Source organism: Haematobia irritans, chromosome 3, assembly GCF_050003625.1.
Source record: "Haematobia irritans isolate KBUSLIRL chromosome 3, ASM5000362v1, whole genome shotgun sequence".
Classification (NCBI taxonomy): Eukaryota; Metazoa; Arthropoda; class Insecta; order Diptera; family Muscidae; genus Haematobia; species Haematobia irritans.
The window spans coordinates 156,935,212-156,955,769 of NC_134399.1; the positions used below are offsets into that span (position 1 = coordinate 156,935,212).

The window sequence follows — 20,558 nt, forward strand, 5'->3', positions numbered from 1 at the left end:
GCCCGATTTCGACAAATGGGGTCACGTTGCGCTTTTTTTCAAACGGATCGTCACCAAATTTGGCAAAAGGTAATCTTTTCCATCGCCCTTCAAGTCTGCAAAATTTCATCCAAATCGGTTCAGATTTAGATATAGCTCTCATATATATGTATCGCCCGATTTTTCTAAATTTGGCCATAAAACCCTTATTTATCAACCGATCTTACTAAAATTTGGCTAAATGTAGTCTTCTATAGCACTAACTATATGTGCAAAATTTCATCCAAATCGGTTCAGATTTAGATATAGCTCTCATATATATGTATCGCCCGATTTTTCTAAATTTGGCCATAAAACCCTTATTTATCAACCGATCTTTCTCAAATTTGGCTAAATGTAGTCTTCTATAGCACTAACTATATGTGCAAAAAATCATCGAAATCGGTTCAGATTTGGATATAGCTCCCATATATATGTATAGCCCGATTTTCCCAAATTTGGCCATAGAACCCTTATTTATTAACCGATATTACTAAAAGTTGGCTAGATCCAGTCCTCTATAGTGCTAACTATATGTGCAAAATTTTATCGAAATCGGTTCTGATGTAGATATAGCTCCCATGTATGTATCACCCGATTTTGAAAAATTCGCCCCTAATAACTTTATGTTTGACCATACAGGCGTCATTTCTTAACTGATCTTACTCAAATCTTGCACAAGGTTACCTTTTGTGGTATTAATCAAACCAGCAAAATATTATGCAAATTGGTTCAGATTTAGATATAGCTTCCATATATATGCATCGCTCGATTTTCCCAAATTTGGCCATAGTACTCTTATTTATTAACCAATGTTACTCAAATTTTGATGTACTAGCCGATCGTACTTATACGTACTTGTAGCTCTTACATAAGAATATTACTCGATTTTTATAACCTCCACCATAGGATGGGGGGTATATTAACATTGTCATTCCGTTTGTAACACATCGAAATATTGATCTAAGACCCCATAAAGTATATATATTCTGGGTCGTGGTGAAATTCTGAGTCGATCTGAGCATGTCCGTCCGTCCGTCCGTCTGTTGAAATCACGCTAACTTCCGAACGAAACAAGCTATCGACTTGAAACTTGGCACAAGTAGTTGTTATTGATGTAGGTCGGATGGTATTGCAAATGGGCCATATCGGTTCACTTTTACGTATAGCCCCCATCTAATGACCATGCAAAAATTGGTCCATATCGGTCCATAATTATATATAGCCCCCTTATAAACCGATCACCAGATTTGAACTCCGGAGCCTCTAAGAGAAGCAAATTTTATCCGATCCGGCTGAAATTTGGTACATAGTGTTAGTATATGGTCTCTAACAACCATGCAAAAATTGGTCCATATCGGTCCATAATTATATATAGCCCCCATATAAACCGATCACCAGATTTGACCTCCGGAGCCTCTTGGAAGAGCAAAATTCATCTGATTCATTTGAAATTTGGTACGTGATGTTAATATATGTCCTCAAACACCCATGCAAAAATTGGTCGAAATCGGTCCATAATTATATGTAGGCCCCATATAAACAGATCCCCAGATTTGACCTCTGGAGTATCTAGGAAGAGCAAAATTCTTCCCATTCGGTTGAAATTTGGTACGTGATGTTAGTATATGGTATCCAACAACCATGCAGGAATTGGTTCCTATCAGTCCATAATAACATATAGCTGCCATATAAACCGATCGCCAGATTTGACCTCCGGTGCCTTTTGGAGAAGCAAAATTCATCCGATCTGGTTTAAATTTGGTACGTGGTGGTAGTATATGATATTTAACAACCATGCCAAAAATTGGTCCATATCAGTCCATAATCATTTATAGCCCCCATGTAAACCGATCCCGAGATTTGGTTTTGGAGCCTCTTGGAGGAGCAAATTTCATCCGAGTGAGTTGAAATTTGTGGATGACAGTCTTTCGTAGAAGTTTCTCCGCCATCCATGGTGGAGGGTACATAAGATTCGGCCTGGCCGAACTTACGGCCGTATATACTTGTTACAAATTTGTATTTATTACACACTAATTTAACGACTTTCTCTTTTTATTAATGGGCTCAATATTAGTGGCATACTAACTCCGTAGGTGCAATATCAACACAACCAGTGTTGGTAGAAGTAGGGGAAATTCCCTATATGTAGGATTTTTCTAATATTTAGCGTCTTGTAGGGACGTAGGGCCACAATGTAGGACATTTTCACTCAACACAATTTGTAATAATTTTTACATTTTGGTGGCTCTAGAGGAGGAAATTAGAAGCCGGCAAGGCTTGATCTTTAACAATGTGTGGTAAACTTTATTCCTGTAGAAAATTTTGTCAACATTTTATTTCTATAGTACATTTTGTCAAAATTGTATTTCTATAGATTTTTTTTTTCAAAATATTATTTCTATAAAAAATTTTCTCAAAATTTTATTTCTGTGGAATTTTGTCTCAAAATTTTATTTCTATAGAATTTATTGTCAAGATTTTATTTCTATAGAAAAATTTTTCACAAAAATTTGTTTATAGAAACTTTTTCCAAAATTTTATTTTTATAAAGATTTGACAAAAAAGATTACTAATTTGGGTAGAATTCTACCAACTGTGGCAACCGTGGTCGTAATACAAATTTATATTCTAAGTTATATACGTTACATATTCATGTTTTAAGATAATAAAGTACTTAGAACCATTTTTGTTTTGTAAATTTTTTTAAATTTAACAAAAAATATAGTAGGGAAAAGTAGGGAACTTTTTTTGTCCTTGTAGGGTAAACCGAATATTTTCCCTGGCAACATTGACTATGAGCTATAGTCAGATTGACACAAAGCACCCATAGACATGTACCCCTTAATTTTCTTAAATATGCAACTGCAGACCTATATGTTACCCCACAAATGCTTATGATTACTAATTCTGTAATGGTGGTTTAGGGTGTGATATAGTCGGCCCCGCCCGACTTTCTACTATACTTACTTGTTTAATTAAAAATTTGAAAATTTTCAATCATTGACTTAACGTTTCCATCTTAATTAAAAATTTAATTGTATCAAGTAATTTATTAATTGAAAAAATTTTCAAAATTTAATCAACTTTTTAATTGGAAATATTTTGGTGATAATTTGTTCCGAACAGAAAAAAATTTCACGAAAATTTTTCCAATCTTGAGCTTGAAAATATATGCAATTAAAAATTTAATTGATTCCACAAATTTGTTGATTAATACAAAAATCAATCACAAAAATTAGTAGTATCAATTAATTTTTTAATTGATACTATCATTTCTGTGATTGAAAACATTTCAATTAAAAATTAAATGGATCAATTAATTTTGTGATTGAAGACACAAAATATTTTTTTTGTGTGTAAGTGAAATTTCCAATCTGTGTTTTTGTTTTAGTCACGCATTTCTTTCTGTCTAATTCAAAAAATCAATATATCAAAAAATAAATAAATAAGTTTTTGGGAACTATATGACGTTGCCAAACAATAAATATTTATGGATGAAATCCATACATATTTTTTCATTTATAAACTAGCTCTAGCCGTATGTCAAAAAAATTGCCTGATAAATTAGGAGGTAGTTTGATGAGAGGATTGGAAGTAGAATTGACTAAAAAAGATTGACACTGGAACGTGCCTTCTCATCAAAATGTACATTAGGCTGTAAGAGCTTTAGTGTAATTTTTCAGCAACTTCAATATAGATTTATATTTAAGGAGGTATATGCATGCAAGTCATCAAGAAAAAACTAGATAAAAAATGCACACATATATTTTGTACAATTAAGTTGTCTAGTTATTAGATTAAACCCATGTTAAAATTGCCTTCATTATAAAAGATTGAGTGAAATTTCCAAACATTTTGTTATTTTCGCTAATACGAAAAAAACTCATATATTATGTTATAATATAGATAAATTCATTTCTATTTCAAAAGTCCCCCGTTCTTAATAAACGATTGAGATTACTTTTATATGGAAAAACACTTTTATTTTAATATACAAATATATTAGAATATTTGATTTTGTACTTTCTAAATGTTTCACCCATCTATAGTTCAGAAGAAGATTTTATTTGTTGTGTACACAACTGTGCGAATAGCAATTTCGCTACAATCTACTATACAATATATATGCTGCTACATAAAAGTTCTTTGCATTTTTTTCTTTTTGGCAAATGATCAATTTACTTTTTAAAAATAAGACAAATTAAGTTCTGCCATTTTTAAGCTAATTTCTTGTTATGATGACAAACAATTCTCATAGGTGGGAGCGCACACACAGACGAACAACATACCAACCATCTGTGAGTGTTATAAAAATGTGCTCATATTTTTTTTTTTTGGTGAAAACTGAACTTGTGAACAAAAGTCTACGATTAAATTAATCAAAAATGTTATTACGTCACAATTTGAATTTTATTCTTTTCAGAATTTCTAAATTCTTCGTTAAGTCAAATTTATACACACAATCACATGTGCTTTCGCACAGTGAAATATTAAAGTCTTTGTATACGAATTATTTAAAACTATTTTGATAGAAAAGACGAGGTAATCACGGTTGCCACTCGAGTAAAAAAAAAATTTAACAACATTTGGAGCAAATTTTACCAAAAAAACTACCAAAGAAAAAAATTTTCGTCAATATTTTATTTCTATAGGAAATTTTGTCAAATTTGTTTTTTCTATAGCAAATTTTCTCAAATTATTTCCATAGAAAATTTTGTCAAAATTTTATTTCCATAGAAAATTTTGTCAAAATGTTATTTCTATAGAAAACTTTGTCTAAATTTTATTTCTTTAAAATATTTTGTCAAAATTTTATTTTTATAAAAAATTTTGTCAAAATTTTATTTCTATAGAAAATTTTCTCAAAATTTTTTTCTATAGAAAATTTTCTCAAAATTTTTTTCTATAGAAAATTTTCTAAAAATTTTATTTCTATAGAAAATTTTGTCAAAATGTTATTTCTATAAAAAATTTTGTCAAAATTGTATTTCTATAGAAAATTTTTTTATTGTTTTCCTTGATTTTCTTCTATAGAAAATATTCTCAAAATTTTATTTCTATAGAAAATTTTATCAAAATTTTATTTCTATAGTAAATTTTGTGAAAATTTTATTTCTATAGAAAATGTTGTGAAAATTTTTTTTTTATTTCTATAGAAAATTTTGTCAAATTTTATTTCTATAGAAAATTTTGTCCAAATTTTATTTCTATAGGAAATTTTGTCAAAATTTTGTCAAAATTTTATTTCTATAGAAAATTTTGTCAAATTTTATTTCTATAGAAAATTTTGTCAAATTTTATTTCTATAGAAAATTTTGTCAAAATTTTATTTCTATAGGAAATTTTGTCAAATTTCATATATATAGAAAATTTTATCAAAATTTTATTTGTACCCGAGTAAAAATCGAGTGATCTAATTTGATACGATTAGATTTGACTAGATCCGAAAAACTGTAAGATCTAATCATATCTAATTACTATGGAATTAGATCTGATCAGATCTCAATATTGGCCTAGATCTAATGTCTTAGATATAATTATATCTATCTCTACATATAGTTGGATCTGATGTAATATTTCGTCATATTGGAATTATATATTATTATATATTTTGTGTCATCATATCTGGGTAAATCTGCTTAGATGTAAAGAGCCAATTTTGCGATCTAATCATATCTAATTAGATTCGCCAATTTTTACACGGGTAAAGAAAATTTTATCAACATTTTATTTCTATAGAAAATTTTGTCAAAATTTTATTTCTATAGAAAATTTTATGAAAATTTTATTTCTTTAGAAAATTTTGTCAAAATTTTATTTCTATAGAAAATTTTTTCAAAATTTTATATATTTGTCAAAATTTTATTTCTATAGAAAATTTTTTCAAAATTTTATTTCTATAGAAAATTTTGTCAAAATTTTATTTGTATAGAAAATTTTGTCAAAATTCTATTTCTGTAGAAAATTTTGTCAAAATTTTATTTCTATAGAAAATTTTCTCAAAATTTTATTTCTATAGAAAAATTTGTCAAAATTCTATTTCTATAGAAAAATTTGTCAAAATTCTATTTCTATAGAAAATTTTGTCAAAATTCTATTTCTATAGAAAATTTTGTCAAAATTTCATATCTATAGAAATTTTATGAAGAACCTCTTAGTTGTAGATAATTATTTTGCAAAATTTATCAAAACATAAAGAATTATACCAATATACGAAACAGTAAACAATCTACCATTGTTGGTAGAATTCTACAATCTGTGACCGTGGAGGTAACACAATAACACAATACCTACATTGTTGTGCCAAAGAGAATAGTTCAAATTTCCCCTATATGGACCATTTTTGTTAAGTATTTTAAAAAGTTATGTTTTTTATTAAATTTTAATGAAATTAATTTAGGTCTATTCCCCCCCATAGATATTTTCTACACATTCTCGATATAATGTTTACGTGTATGTATACATACTACTCAAATTTCAAATGACCAGTCATGGAAGCATTTTTTAATTGTTTAATTTGTGGGAATAATTACTGAACTTGTTTTGTTTGTTAATTACGTTGAAGCAAATTTGCAATTTTTTCTTAGAACATTGAAAAATATGTACTTTGAAGATTTATAGACTCCTCTTTATAAATCCATCAAGAACTAAGGAGGCTTATATAGGTATTTATTCTGTCTTATTTTATCTAACATAGACTCCATATGGACTAATATACAATCTAGAAGACAATGTTAAGAAGGTTTAATATACCTTACCATCGGTAACTATTACGACAAGCCAAGTAATTGGATTGTGGACGCCAGTCTTTAGTAGAACTATGTACGCAATCCATGGTGGAGGGTACATAAGATTCGGCCTGGTCTAACCTTCGGCCGTATTTACTTATTAATACTGACTGCATGAAAATAATAGTGGTAGTGGTGTTTGTATATATTATCACCAAAAAATGTAAAATGCCTCACAATTGCTTAAAAGTTTTTAAAGCAAAAGCAACAACATAGAAAACATGTTATGATTGTATTTGCTGAGAAAGTTTTACAGACGGTGATTCACAGCATGAACTGTCCGAAATAAATTGTAGAATTGTTTAAAGCTTGGGCACGAGATCAACAATAAGTAGTTAGCAACTATGGGGTGGGAAGTGTCTTCAAGCTAGTTTAAATTTCTTTTCACGTCAAATAATGATGAAGTTCCGATTTTTATTTTTTGCTTGACATAGAAAGGGGACAAGAATTCAAATCAATATTTTTCTCTATAAGTCAATGTAATTTTAATTTTAAAAAATAATTTGGTTCAATGACCTTTTGCTAAAGAATAAATCCATATGTGAGTTTTACATAGGCACTGTAAACCTGTTTGATGGTCTGTTGTAAGAATTCACATATTAGCATCGAAACGATATTTATGTGTGAGCTACTCTTCTCACAGATTGTGCTCTAAGTTCCATTTCAAATTGTGTTGATTTGTGGCCTTCAAACCTCTATGTAGACTTCTGTTGTTTTTAAAAAGTGAGAGAAGTGCATCCAAGCAGAAAATTATTACGAAATATACGAAAAACTATAATGTTTTAGTATTTACTTTTTTGGATAAAAGATCAAACCGTCAAATAAAGCTGACTTAACCATTCTTTGACAAATCGGCAAAAATTATATTTTTGATTAATTTCGACTTAGGTTAGATGAAGTGGCAACCCATTATTTCAAGTTCACTTAGACTATTTAGTCAATTGTGATACCACAGTGGTGAACTTCTCTCTTATCACTGAGTACTGCCATCTTCAGCTCAATGAAAAGGGACCTTGTTTTTACAGCCGGGTCCGAACGATGTTTCACCTTGCGGTTAAATCACTTACAGAAGCTTTGAAACACTCAGAAATGTTACCAGCATTACTGACAAGGGAAAATCCACCGTTAAAAAACTTTAAAGTGTTTAGGATTGAACTCATTCTAACCATTGTATCACGGTGGCTCCCTCGGCAATTTCGACTTACCTATAAATCACCAATAATTTTGTCGGTCTCGGATAAAAGAACCTAAGGGAAATTAGTGAAAAAGTATTTTCCTAGAGTTACACTAGTTTTCACCTCATTGCCTATCATGTAAATGATAGTGCTGTTCTAATCCTATTGATACCCAGCAAAATCGGCGTAGATAAAAAGTAGAGAAATTTGCAATGAATTTAACATGGGCTTCTCATAGGACGGATGTCCTCCATTTCAACAGTCGTTGCACTGAATTTTCATTACTTCTTAAGGTGTGATCTAAATTCACTGTTTTGGATGTGAATTAAAAACAAATTGTGATTTTTTGCCAAATAAATAATTTTTATACCCTCCACCATAGGATGGGGGGTATATTAACTTTGTCATTCCGTTTGTAACACATCGAAATATTGATTTAAGACGCCATAAAGTATATATATTCTGGGTCGTGGTGAAATTCAGAGTCGATCTGAGCATGTCCGTCCGTCCGTCTGTTGAAATCACGCTAACTTCCGAACGAAACAATCTATCGACTTGAATCTTGGCACAAGTAGTTGTTATTGATGTAGGTCGGATGGTATTGCAAATGGGCCATATCGGTCCACTTTTACGAATAGCCCCCATATAAACCGACCCCAAAATTTGGCTTGCGAGGCCTCTAAGAGAAGCAAATTTCATCCGATCCGGCTGAAATTTGGTACATGGTCTTAGTATATGATCTTTAACAACCATGCAAAAATTGGTTCACATCGGTCCATAATTATATATAGCCCCCATATAAACCGATCCCCCGATTTGGCTTGCCGAGCCTCTAAGAGAAGCAAATTTCATCCGATCCGGCTGAAATTTGGTACATGGTGTTAGTATAACAACCATGTAAAAATTGGTCCACATCAGTCCATAATTATATATAGCCCCCATATAAACCGATCCCCAGATTTTGCTTGCAGAGCCTCTAAGAGAAACAAATTTCATCCGATCCGGCTGAAATTTGGTACATGATGTTAGTATATGGTCTCTAATGACCATGCAAAAATTGGTCCATATCGGTCCATAATTATATATAGCCCCCATATAAACCGATCACCAGATTTGACCTCCGGAGCCTCTTGAAAGACCAAAATTCATCTGATTCCAAAATTGATCTGAAATTTGGTACGTGATGTTAATATATGGCCTCAAACACCCATGCAAAAATTGGTCGATATCGGTCCATAATTATATATAGGCTCCATATAAACCGATCCCCAGATTTGACCTCCGGAGCACATTAGAAGAGCAAAATTCTTCCCATTCGGTTGAAATTTGGTACGTGATTTTAATATATGGTATCCAACAACCATGCAGGAATTGGTTCCTATCAGTCCATAATTATATATAGCTCCCATATAAACCGATCGCCAGATTTGACCTCCGGTGCCTTTTGGAGAAGCAAAATTCATCCGATCTGGTTGAAATTTGGTACGTGGTGGTAGTATATAATATTTAACAATCATGCCAAAAGTGGTCCATATCAGTCCATCATCATTTATATCCCCCATATAAACCGATCCCGAGATTTGGTTTTGAAGCCTCTTGGAGGATCAAATTTAATCCGAGTGAGTTGAAATTTGTGGATGACAGTCTTTCGTAGAAGTTTCTACGCAATCCATGGTGGAGGATACATAAGATTCGGCCTGGCCGAACTTACGGCCGTATACACTTGTTTATGATTATTTTTTGATGCATTCGCTTGTGTGAAACCTTTGAAATCAAATATTTTCAAAAATTCGCAATTTGTCTTTATGGGATTTAGGATATTTTTCACAAAATTTAAATAAATTTATAATATTATTAATTCTTACTGTTTTTAATGTATTTTAAACAAAAAAAATTATTGCTCATACAAAATTATGAAAAAAGCGAGTTATACAAAATTTAATTAAAATAACTTCCTGTGTAGTTACAATAAAGAACATCTTTGATAGGACATTTTTGGAACTGCTTTAAAGTTGTGCCTTTAGAACAACTTCCAAATTTTTAGCTGGGTATTTAATAATATTGTGAGAATTCTAAAACCAAAAGCTATAACAAAGCCGTTTATGCTTTGCAATTAATTTCGAGTGTTTTTGTATTTATTAGAATCGAAATCGCCATTCAGCCCATAGTGATACCACATACATAAGCTCGTAGTGTGAGCTTCTTTTTTTATCAATGAGTGCTGCTCGATTCGCCTTCTTTTTACAGCCGAGCCCGAATGGACTCACATTACCTAGAAAAGCTTTGAAACATTCAGAAATGTGATCAGCATTACTGAGAAGGGATAAACCACGTTAGCAAAGTGTTTAGTGTTGTTTAGTGCAAGACTGTTTTATTATTGTGTAGTAAAACTTCATTCAGAACAAAAAAGAAAAGGGAGCAATATCGGTCTATTTTTGCTTTCGGAAGATAAATCGCTCAGCGAAATTAAAAAAAGTTTGGCTGTGTTGTAAGGTGATTCTTCTCATTAGATGACTAACATCAAATATTTGTTTAAAGAGTTTCAATGTAGACGGACATAGGTTTTGTATATGTCATGTCGTAGAGGTTACAGTGATAAAACCAACGATATCGTAGATCAACTTGAGATAATGGGCATTTAAAAGGTTCATTTTGCTTACTCTTAAAGATCGTTTGGATGATTGTACGTTGATTCTTCTCCTTCGATGCTTTTTATAGCAAACATAGAAAAATGTTATGATTGCATTTACTGAGATCGCAGACCTAGTAGACATTGCTTACTCCGAACAACAAATGCAACTGCGAGACCATTTCAGAACAGAATTTTATGCTGTTTAATTAAGAGCATTGCGATGAAGATCCAGCGGTGTAATGGCATATGGAATAGTGGAAAAAGACCATAGGTGTACAATATGCTGGTTAATTTAACACTGAATTTGTTCTCGTATGATTTCATCCTTCCTGTTTAAAAAAATTAAACTCAGAAGGCCATCACATCTACGGAGGCTTATTTTGAAGCTTCGAATAAAAATATTTCTCAGTAAAAGTGGACAGACCTAGGATGATTTTCATATGTCACATCTCAGAGAATACAGCAACAAACATCAACGATCCCACAGATCTAGTAGAGATGTTCCTTTTGAAACTGCGAGACCATTTCAGAAAATAATTTTATGCTGTTTAAGACCACCGTGATAGAGATTCTGCGGAGTTTTGTGACATTCACAACACCTGGAAAACGGAAAAACGCCACACGTCTACAATATGCTGGTTTATTGGGCTGATTGCACACTGATTTGAAGAAAAAGAAACAGTCTCCAAAGAAGAGAAATGTTCACTTTCACCATAGGCTTGTTTAGGTATAGGGCCAGCTCGATACTTCGGGCTTACATATTGTGCAATGAGTGATTTCCGATTCTATGTTAAGCTTGCTGAAATAGACCTCCTTCTTATTGCCGAATCAGAAGCGGGTTCAACGTTACGATGAAAGCACTTTAGAGTAGGTAGTTAGGTTAGGTTAGGTTAAAGATTAAGATTCAGGCTCACTTAGACTATTCAGTCCATTGTGATACCACATTAACTAAAAGTACCTATTACATATGGGCACTTCTAGTTTTAAACGTTGAACCTTCTCGATTATTTTTCTTCGCTGAACCAACCAGATTGTTCCAAAAACATTAGTAGACTGCTTAAGTTAACGTTTTCCAGATCCGCCAGTAGTCTGAAGGTATATGCTCCTTAAAGTTGCTTGCGCTTTACACAAAATGCAAGGATACTCCCACAAGAGGTGTTTAATTGATTGTTTTTCCTCCGCATCATGACAGCTCATACAATAGTCATTATACTTCGCGCCAATAGTTTTTGCAAAATCGCCTATCAGGCAGCGACCCGTTATAGCAGATATCAGGAGTGATATCTGACGTCTCGAGAACATTAGCATATCTAGTGTGCGGTTTAAGTTGAAATGGGGCCATATTTGCTTGGTGTCGTTACAACCCTTGCAATTCTCCCATCCAACATTTGCCATCATAACAGCCTAGTTTAATACACTCAGAGTAGTTTAATACACTCAGATATGTCATCAACATAACTGGGAGGGGATAAACCACCGCTGAAAAACTTTTTGGTGTTCGGTTGAAAATGGAATTGAATCAACGAACCTTTGTATGCAGGGCATGTATGCTAACCATTGCATCAGGGTGGCTTCCACGCACGTTCACCATAATAATAAACCGAATTAAACTATGAACTCCACTGCTAGAAACCTGAGGATATCTCAAAATCTTCAGCCGCTATATTTACTACATGGACGGCGGAAGTATGCAGGCAGTTGAATGTCATAGTCGATGGCGAAATAATTTCGACCATAAATTACCCCAAGATTCAAGGGGTCACATTCAACAGCCTTTTTAAGTCGTCTGCCCATGCCACTGCAATTTGTGATAAGCTCCGCGGTAGGAACAAAGTCCTCATATGCTTACCGGCAGCATTTGGTATGCGGACAAAGAAACCTTGTTGACTACATATAAGGTTGGTCGGTCAGTGGTAAACTATGCAGCGCCAGTGTGGACACTTCAAACGAGCGACACGCAGTGGAATAACATACAAACCTGTCAGAACGCTACCCTTAGAACTGCGATAGGATGTTTCCGTTGTAAACCCTGGATCACCTTTATGTGGAAATCAAGATCCTCCCAGGGCGTCAACACAATTACATGTCAAAGCAAACGGATGTTTCCGTTGTAAATCCTGGATCACCTTTATGTGGAAATTAAGATCCTCCCAGTGCGTCAACACAATTACATGTCAAAGCAGTACCTATTTTGTTGCAATCAAAGTTGTCATCTAAATCCTCATCTTGTGGATAAGTAACCACTACCCAGGAATGTAAGGGTTGATCTTCACCTTCTAGAGCGCGAGATCCAGCGTTACAAAAGAGAGCCTCTAGATCAGGCAGCATATCAGACAGGTCTGAAAAGGATTCATGAGGAAGCGGTGAGAAGCTACAAGGTTAATCCTGTTCTCGAAGCTCGACCACCGCCCATAGCAACGGAGGAGAGAGACCTCCCACGTCATACCAGGGTATTTCTAGCCTAACTAAGATTAGGCAAGTGCATCCGCCTCAATTCCTACCTATCAGTGATTGATAGCAGCTTAGCTGGCGTGTGCTCCATTTGTAACCAAGCCATATGACACTCGTCACCTTTTCGCGTGCCCAGCTAAACCCACACTTCTCACCATCATCAGATCACGCTGGACACATCCCATCCTTGTCGCAGAGTTCCTTGATCTGGCTACATCAAGAAGTATCAACAACAACGAACTACTGACCCATGTGCTGTATTCTACTAATATATCCTAGTGTGATTTCTTCCTATTTCTAAAACAAGTTGTTCGATTTGCACATTTATCAGGCGAATCAAAAGGGCATCACCTCTAAGTGGGTTCATTTTGCAGGCTACGAGGAAATGTATTTTTCTTCCAAAAATTTAGATCATCACTTGGCCAAGTTTACATGAATGTAATTATGTTGAAAAATAAATGAACACTTTTGCAAAATATTTCCACTGCTTTTGTTGTAACCTAAGTACTTATCGACCAACCTCTGTGGTTTAGGTAACTTTAGGGAACTTTTCGAAAGGATTATTATTCGGCTGAATAACAATTGATATACAGCTAGAAGTGCTCTAGAATAGTTCGAGATTTACAAGCCATATTAAGGTTCTGTTTACATCAATTTCGTGGGACTTGTCATTAACAAAGTGACACTAATTGCTTTGAAATTAACACCTTAAATCACGCAAAACTAGCGCAGTATATAACAACAGCAACATGGCTAGGCTATAAATAAAAATCATAACAGAAGCAACAATTCACCTCCATAAACTAATCCATTCGATATCTTATTAAGAGCAACAAATTGACCAAAGATAAATTGGCGAAAATAGAGACCTCAAGTAAGTTGTTGCGTATGTAAACAAAAGAAGAAAAAAAAATAACGAGAAAAAGTAAACAATATTTTTATGTCGCGAAAAAAAACGTGATAAAAAAACAACAATGACATAAATACGAACAATCAGAATACCGGTTAAAAGCATCTAGCAACCGGAACAGGGTCACATCAAAAGCGACAGACATATCCCTTTGGCAAGGGAAACTAGGTTAACCAAGGATGCCCTTAAATCATATGGAGAAGAAACCCGAAATAAGCTCTATTGATTTTTCCCATGATGGGGGTGGTGTAGGGCGTACCATAAGACCAAATGTTTGTTCTCATTCTTTCCATACGATGGGGACGAAAATTTTGAAGTTAATAGAAGGGACCATAATGCACTTTGCTATTTACTATTGATATACAAATGAATGATGTGAAAATGACCAATTTTTGTTTTTGCACTTCACCAACGTTTTTAATTTTAAAGTGATTATCTAACCGTTATATGTATGACCTTGCCTTGTTTTTGATATTTTTACAAAATCAAAAAAAAAAAACATTTTTTTTGCAAGATTCAAACGCATACACACATAAATGCACAAATACACGCGCGGGATTTAATCAAAAATAACATAAGAATTCGTCAAATCTTAACTACACGTGATTTGATTCTCCTTTTTTCTCGGGTAAAAACAACACTTCAAATTATCTTCAAAATAAAAGTAATCGAGAAAAATAAATAAAATAGATAATAATGTTGTTCAGCTTACGTACACAAGACACCAGCAATTCTTTTGCAATTATTTTTTTTTTAGATTTCACGCGGTTGGAGCAGTATGTCCTAATCAGATGGGGGACACAAACGACTGACTGATGTTTTCGCACTGCGAGCGCAAAAATTGGCAAATTGAAAGTCCCCCACAAAAATCAACAAAACATGTACACTTGATTGTTTTTGTTGTTTGGGGGGATAAGATGTGTACTCCGAGAGAATTATAGTGGTGGAGGTGAGAGAGCAAAGCTTGTATGAAAAAATAGGGGAGGTTTTTAAGTGCTGCCAAATTCGTTCAAACCTATGGCACCTAATAAAGAAACGTTGCCAGCACTGTATCTTTGGCTACGATTTATTGTTCAATTTATTTTTGTCGCTGGAGCTCATATAATGTGTAATCATAACCATAGCGACTGTCGTCAGCAGAACACTAGTTTATTGTGGAGCTCATATGGAAATTGAGAGATAGAAATCATCTACTACTAATTTAAACTTCAAATAATACAACCAAATAGTAAATAATCATATGACTTTATTGAAGTGCTATGGAATATTAAAGACTTTTTCGATTGGCGACGACGGCTTAACGGCTAATGAGTCGTTCAAATTATACGTTTATCGGGATGGAATGTCTGTTATTATAAAGAGTCTTATGTGCCGTCCAAAGTATATGTTTATCCGGACGACAGTGCTCGTGTCGCACATATTACAAATATTGGCTGCACTATAACCCTGCCAACATTTTTGAATTACTGATGGCGTTTTCTTTTCTTGTAAAAAATGCGCACTTTTTTGCATTTTGCCCGGAAAATTTACTTTTTAGGTTCTTTTCTAAAAAAACAGGCAAAAGTACGAAAAGGCTTCGAATTCTGTTGTGGAAATAGCGCCACACTTAAGGTGGGTATTAAGTTCGAGTTTAGCCGCTAAAAACGTCATTTTTTCACGATTACTTTTCTTTAATAATCCATTTTAAGGAATACAAACTTTGTTAAAATTTGCTTTGGGCTTTTCCCCATCAAGTTATAATAAAATTTGCAACAAATATGTATAATTTCATGCATTTTTCTTACTTATTTAGTTTTCACTTTAGCGATTTTAGCGGCTAAACTCGAACTTAATACTCACCTATAGAGGCAAATTACGGGCATTTTCAGCACTGCCAACAAACGAGAGTGCTGCGATCGCCCTGTTTCCCTCTTTGAATTCTTTTCTGCCCGCTGAAATGATAGCATTTTTTTAGGTTGCTGGTAACATTTTAAAAATGCGCATTCTGTACAGACAAAATGACGACAAAACACTTTTTTTCAGAAAAGAAAACACCATGAGATTACATTTTTTGCACTACTGAGAATCGTCACCACGTCCAAAACAATCGTATACGACATCAAAAACTCGTCGGAAAAGCGCCGTCACTATTGAGAAGTTGTACCACGCCAAGTTACTACAGAAAAGTTTCTCATCAGTGCAATTATTAGGTGCCTTTTTAGATCAATTTAGAACGACGCCAATAAGAGCCCCTACAAACTATCAGAAAAAGTGCGCTTTTATGTAGTTGTAAAAGATTCATTGTGGTCAAGTAAAACACGATTGCCCTGCCAACATTTTTTGAATTTATGGGCGCTTCTGAGAATCCCCACTACGTCGAAAATAATCATATCAAAAACTCGTCGGAAAAGCGCCGTCACTATTGAGAAGTTGTACCACGCCAAGTTACTACGAAAAAGTTTCTCATCAGTGCAATTATTAGGTGCCTATTTAGATCGATTTCGAAGGACGCCAATAAGAACCCCTGCAGAAAAAGTGCATTTTAAGGTAATTGTAGAAGAATCATTGTGGTCAAGTAAAACACGATTGTGTAGATGTTTATTGATTTGATTAAACATTTATAATTTTTATAAATATAACATTTTTCGGTTTATCTCATCACATTTATGATGTTGAGTTTTAAGTAGCAAGTTACATATTGCAGCGTCTATCAGCCAGTTTGTTTATTTTTGATGGAGACAGCGTGCCTGGAAAAATATTTGAAAAACGATCACTTTATTTTATTTGGAAAGTCGAAAAATGTTCACCATATACTTTTCATAATTTTAAACGTAATATCTATGTTTTCAGAACTTTATTTTCGTTTTTATTTAAATAAAATATAACAAGCTGGTTGCGCTTGGCGTTTCACAAAAAATAAAATGGCTCTTCTAACAGTAGTGATGGCAAAATACTTTCATGTACATCTTGTACTTTTTGATATGCTTCCCCCATCACAGTTCGCGATGGTTGTGGGGACATTTACGAGTCTGTGGCAGCGATGAGGATGAAATGGAACTTTGGAATGCTGGCAGGGAAGTTATGCTCAAAGACATAATCGATATTGCTGCTTGTTTATGGGATCGACAACACATTTATCGATATTTTATTTACTTCCGATAATTCTTAGGGTTCGGCCACATTGCAAGATTCATTACATACAGACACATATATTTCGTCCGGAAAAACTTATACTCTGGACGGAAAATCTTATACTATGAGTAGCAAAAAAATCAAAACGAAATGTCAGAAAATTAATATCTGGAACTGACACATTTTTTGCGATGAGAACATGCTCATCTATCTGAGTCTATTATCTATGGTCTGGATAAACTTATAGTACGAACGATGCATAAGCCGATATAAATTTGTCTATCCAATTATCCATTTTGAAATAAAATTGAATCAGAGAATGAGCCAACCCATTTTTGTCGGCGGCGGCTGGCACTAAATTGTTGACTCCGGCGGCGACGGCTTGACGACTAAGCTGATATAAATTAGTCTATGCGGCGGCGGGCAATTATCCATTATAAAATAAATTTGAAGTTATGCGCTTTACAGACTATCAGTTATTCCGGACGGAATGTCGGTGTTTGTAAAGAATCTCAGTGTGTCGGATCGATACGACTTGTCGGCGATGACTAAATAATCGGTAAATGTGTTATCGATCCCATAAACATGTAGCAGTATCGATTATGCCTTCGGACTTAACTTATAATGTGCACAATATATGGGATATGTTCGACACGAGCACTGTCGTCCGGAATAACTGATAGTCTGTAAAGCGCATTACGCGAATGGCAATCAGATTAGTTGTACAACCAATTTTACATTCAAATTTCCATTTCATTCACATTTTCTGAGCTAAATTTTAGCAAAATTATTATAGCAACTCGATCCTGATTGATTGTGGGTGGAGGGTTCAAAATTTTAGCCAAAAATACAACAGTTATTAATAAATTTTCCTGATTTAAATCAATATTTTTGACGAATTGGCGTCCAAATTTAGGTCGATATTAATCGACATATTCGGCGGCGGCGTCGAGGCAAAAAATGATCGGCGGTGGCTAAAATCAGCGGCGCGACTCGGCGGCTTCATTCTCTATTTTATGACCGTAACCCTGCCAGCATTTCAAAGTTCCATTTCATCCTAATCGCTACCACAGACTCGTAACAATCGCCAACTGTGATAGTATTTTGCCATCACCATTCGCATGAAAGTATTTTGCCATCACTATTGTTACAAGAGCCATTTTATATTTTGTGAAACACCAAGCACAACTTGCTTCTTATAATTTATTTAAATAAAAATGATAATGAAGTGCTGAAAACATAGTTATTTCGCTTAAAATTGTGAAAGGTATATTGATGAACAATTTTTGACTTTCCAAATTGAATAAAGTGATAGTTTTTCAAATATTTTTCCAGACACGTTGCCTCCATTGGGAATAAAAGCACTGGCTGATAAACGCTACAACATGTAACTTGCAACTTGTAACTCAACATCAATCTTTTATTAATGCATAAAAATATGATAAATGTGATGTGATAGTCGTATAAATGTTATAAAGGGTGATTCTTTTGAGGTTAGGATTTTCATGCATTAGTATTTGACAGATCACGTGGGATTTCAGACATGGTGTCAAAGAGAAAGATGCTCAGTATGCTTTGACATTTCATCATGAATAGACTTACTAACGAGCAACGCTTGCAAATCATTGAATTTTATTACCAAAATCAGTGTTCGGTTCGAAATGTGTTTATCGACAAATTTTGTTCAGCGATGAGGCTCATTTCTGGTTGAATGGCTACGTAAATAAGCAAAATTGCCGCATTTGGAGTGAAGAGCAACCAGAAGCCGTTCAAGAACTGCCCATGCATCCCGAAAAATGCACTGTTTGGTGTGGTTTGTACGCTGGTGGAATCATTGGACCGTATTTTTTCAAAGATGCTGTTGGACGCAACGTTACGGTGAATGGCGATCGCTATCGTTCGATGCTAACAAACTTTTTGTTGCCAAAAATGGAAGAACTGAACTTGGTTGACATGTGGTTTCAACAAGATGGCGCTACATGCCACACAGCTCGCGATTCTATGGCCATTTTGAGGGAAAACTTCGGAGAACAATTCATCTCAAGAAATGGGCCGGTAAGTTGGCCACCAAGATCATGCGATTTGACGCCTTTAGACTATTTTTTGTGGGGCTACGTCAAGTCTAAAGTCTACAGAAATAAGCCAGCAACTATTCCAGCTTTGGAAGACAACATTTCCGAAGAAATTCGGGCTATTCCGGCCGAAATGCTCGAAAAAGTTGCCCAAAATTGGACTTTCCGAATGGACCACCTAAGACGCAGCCGCGGTCAACATTTAAATGAAATTATCTTCAAAAAGTAAATGTCATGGACCAATCTAACGTTTCAAATAAAGAACCGATGAGATTTTGCAAATTTTATGCGTTTTAAAAAAAAAAAAAGTTATCAAGCTCTTAACAAATCACCCTTTATTTATGAGAATTTATAAATGTTTAATAAAATTAATAAACATCTAAACAATCGTGTTTTACTTGACCACAATGATTCTTTTACAACTATCTTAAAATGCACTTTGTTTGAAGGGGCTCTTATTGGCGTCCTTCTAAATGTATCCAGAAGGGCACCTAATAATTGCACTCACGCGATACTTTTTTGTAGTAACTTGGCGTGGTACAACTTCTCAATAGTGACGGCGCTTTTCCGAGGAGTTTTGGATATCGTATACGACTGTTTTCGACGTAGTGGAGATTCTCAGAAGCGCCCCCAAATTCAAAAAATGTTGGCAGGGAAATAGGTGTGACGAAAATGGGGGGTGTATCGTTCCATGGTTTGGTATAGCCACCCCATATAGACCGATCTCCCGATTTTACTTCTTGGGCTTTTAGAAATCGTATTTTCTATCCGATTTGCCTGAAATTTGAAATCTATAGGTTTTTAGGACCATAAATAGGTGTTCCGAATATATTGTTACGTTTTTATATTTAGGCGTTTTTAATTACCCGACAATTAAAACACAGTTCTTTTAAATAACGACAATCTACAATTTATTTACTATGACTTCACACTTTACAATTCGTTCACACTGAAGTTATTCGTTTGACGCTTTAATTAAGACTGACTCGTTAGCAGCATGCGAGCGCTTTTATATATGACGGTGTGGCAATACGAGAACATTCTGGTAGCACTACAATATTCTGGCAACGCCAGAACATTCTTAGACAATGCTAGAAGGATCTACGACCATTAAGTTATTCGTCTGGTGGCTGCCAAACACATACACACTCACATAGATATATGCTCGCATTACTACAACAACAATGACAATAGACAATGAGATGAAATGAGAAAGCAAAATAACAAAGCAAAGGGGTTGTTATTCTATGAGAGAGTAAGAACTAACATTTCGGTAAGCAAACAAAAGAACATAAAAGAAATTCAGAAAAATACTAGAAAATGAATAGATGATTCCAACAAGTGATAACGAAATTTTATCGTTACAATTTTGAATTTTAAATTAACGGAAACTAATTT

The 20,558-nt window shown here is 34.1% G+C and overlaps 1 protein-coding gene across 2 annotated transcripts in view; it reads right to left on the reverse strand.

The window, feature by feature from the left end:
* LOC142231560 (alanine aminotransferase 1) overlaps window positions 1–14,854 on the reverse strand; it is a 63,953-nt gene extending 49,099 nt beyond the window's left edge. The window contains exon 1 of one of the 2 annotated variants that reach the window (XM_075302196.1): window positions 14,694–14,854. The gene's annotated coding sequence lies outside the window, so the exon portion shown is untranslated. Of the gene's footprint in view, window positions 1–14,689 lie in introns of both variants that reach the window. The other variant, XM_075302197.1, reaches the window with a different exon arrangement.
* Window positions 14,855–20,558: the final 5,704 nt, after the last annotated feature.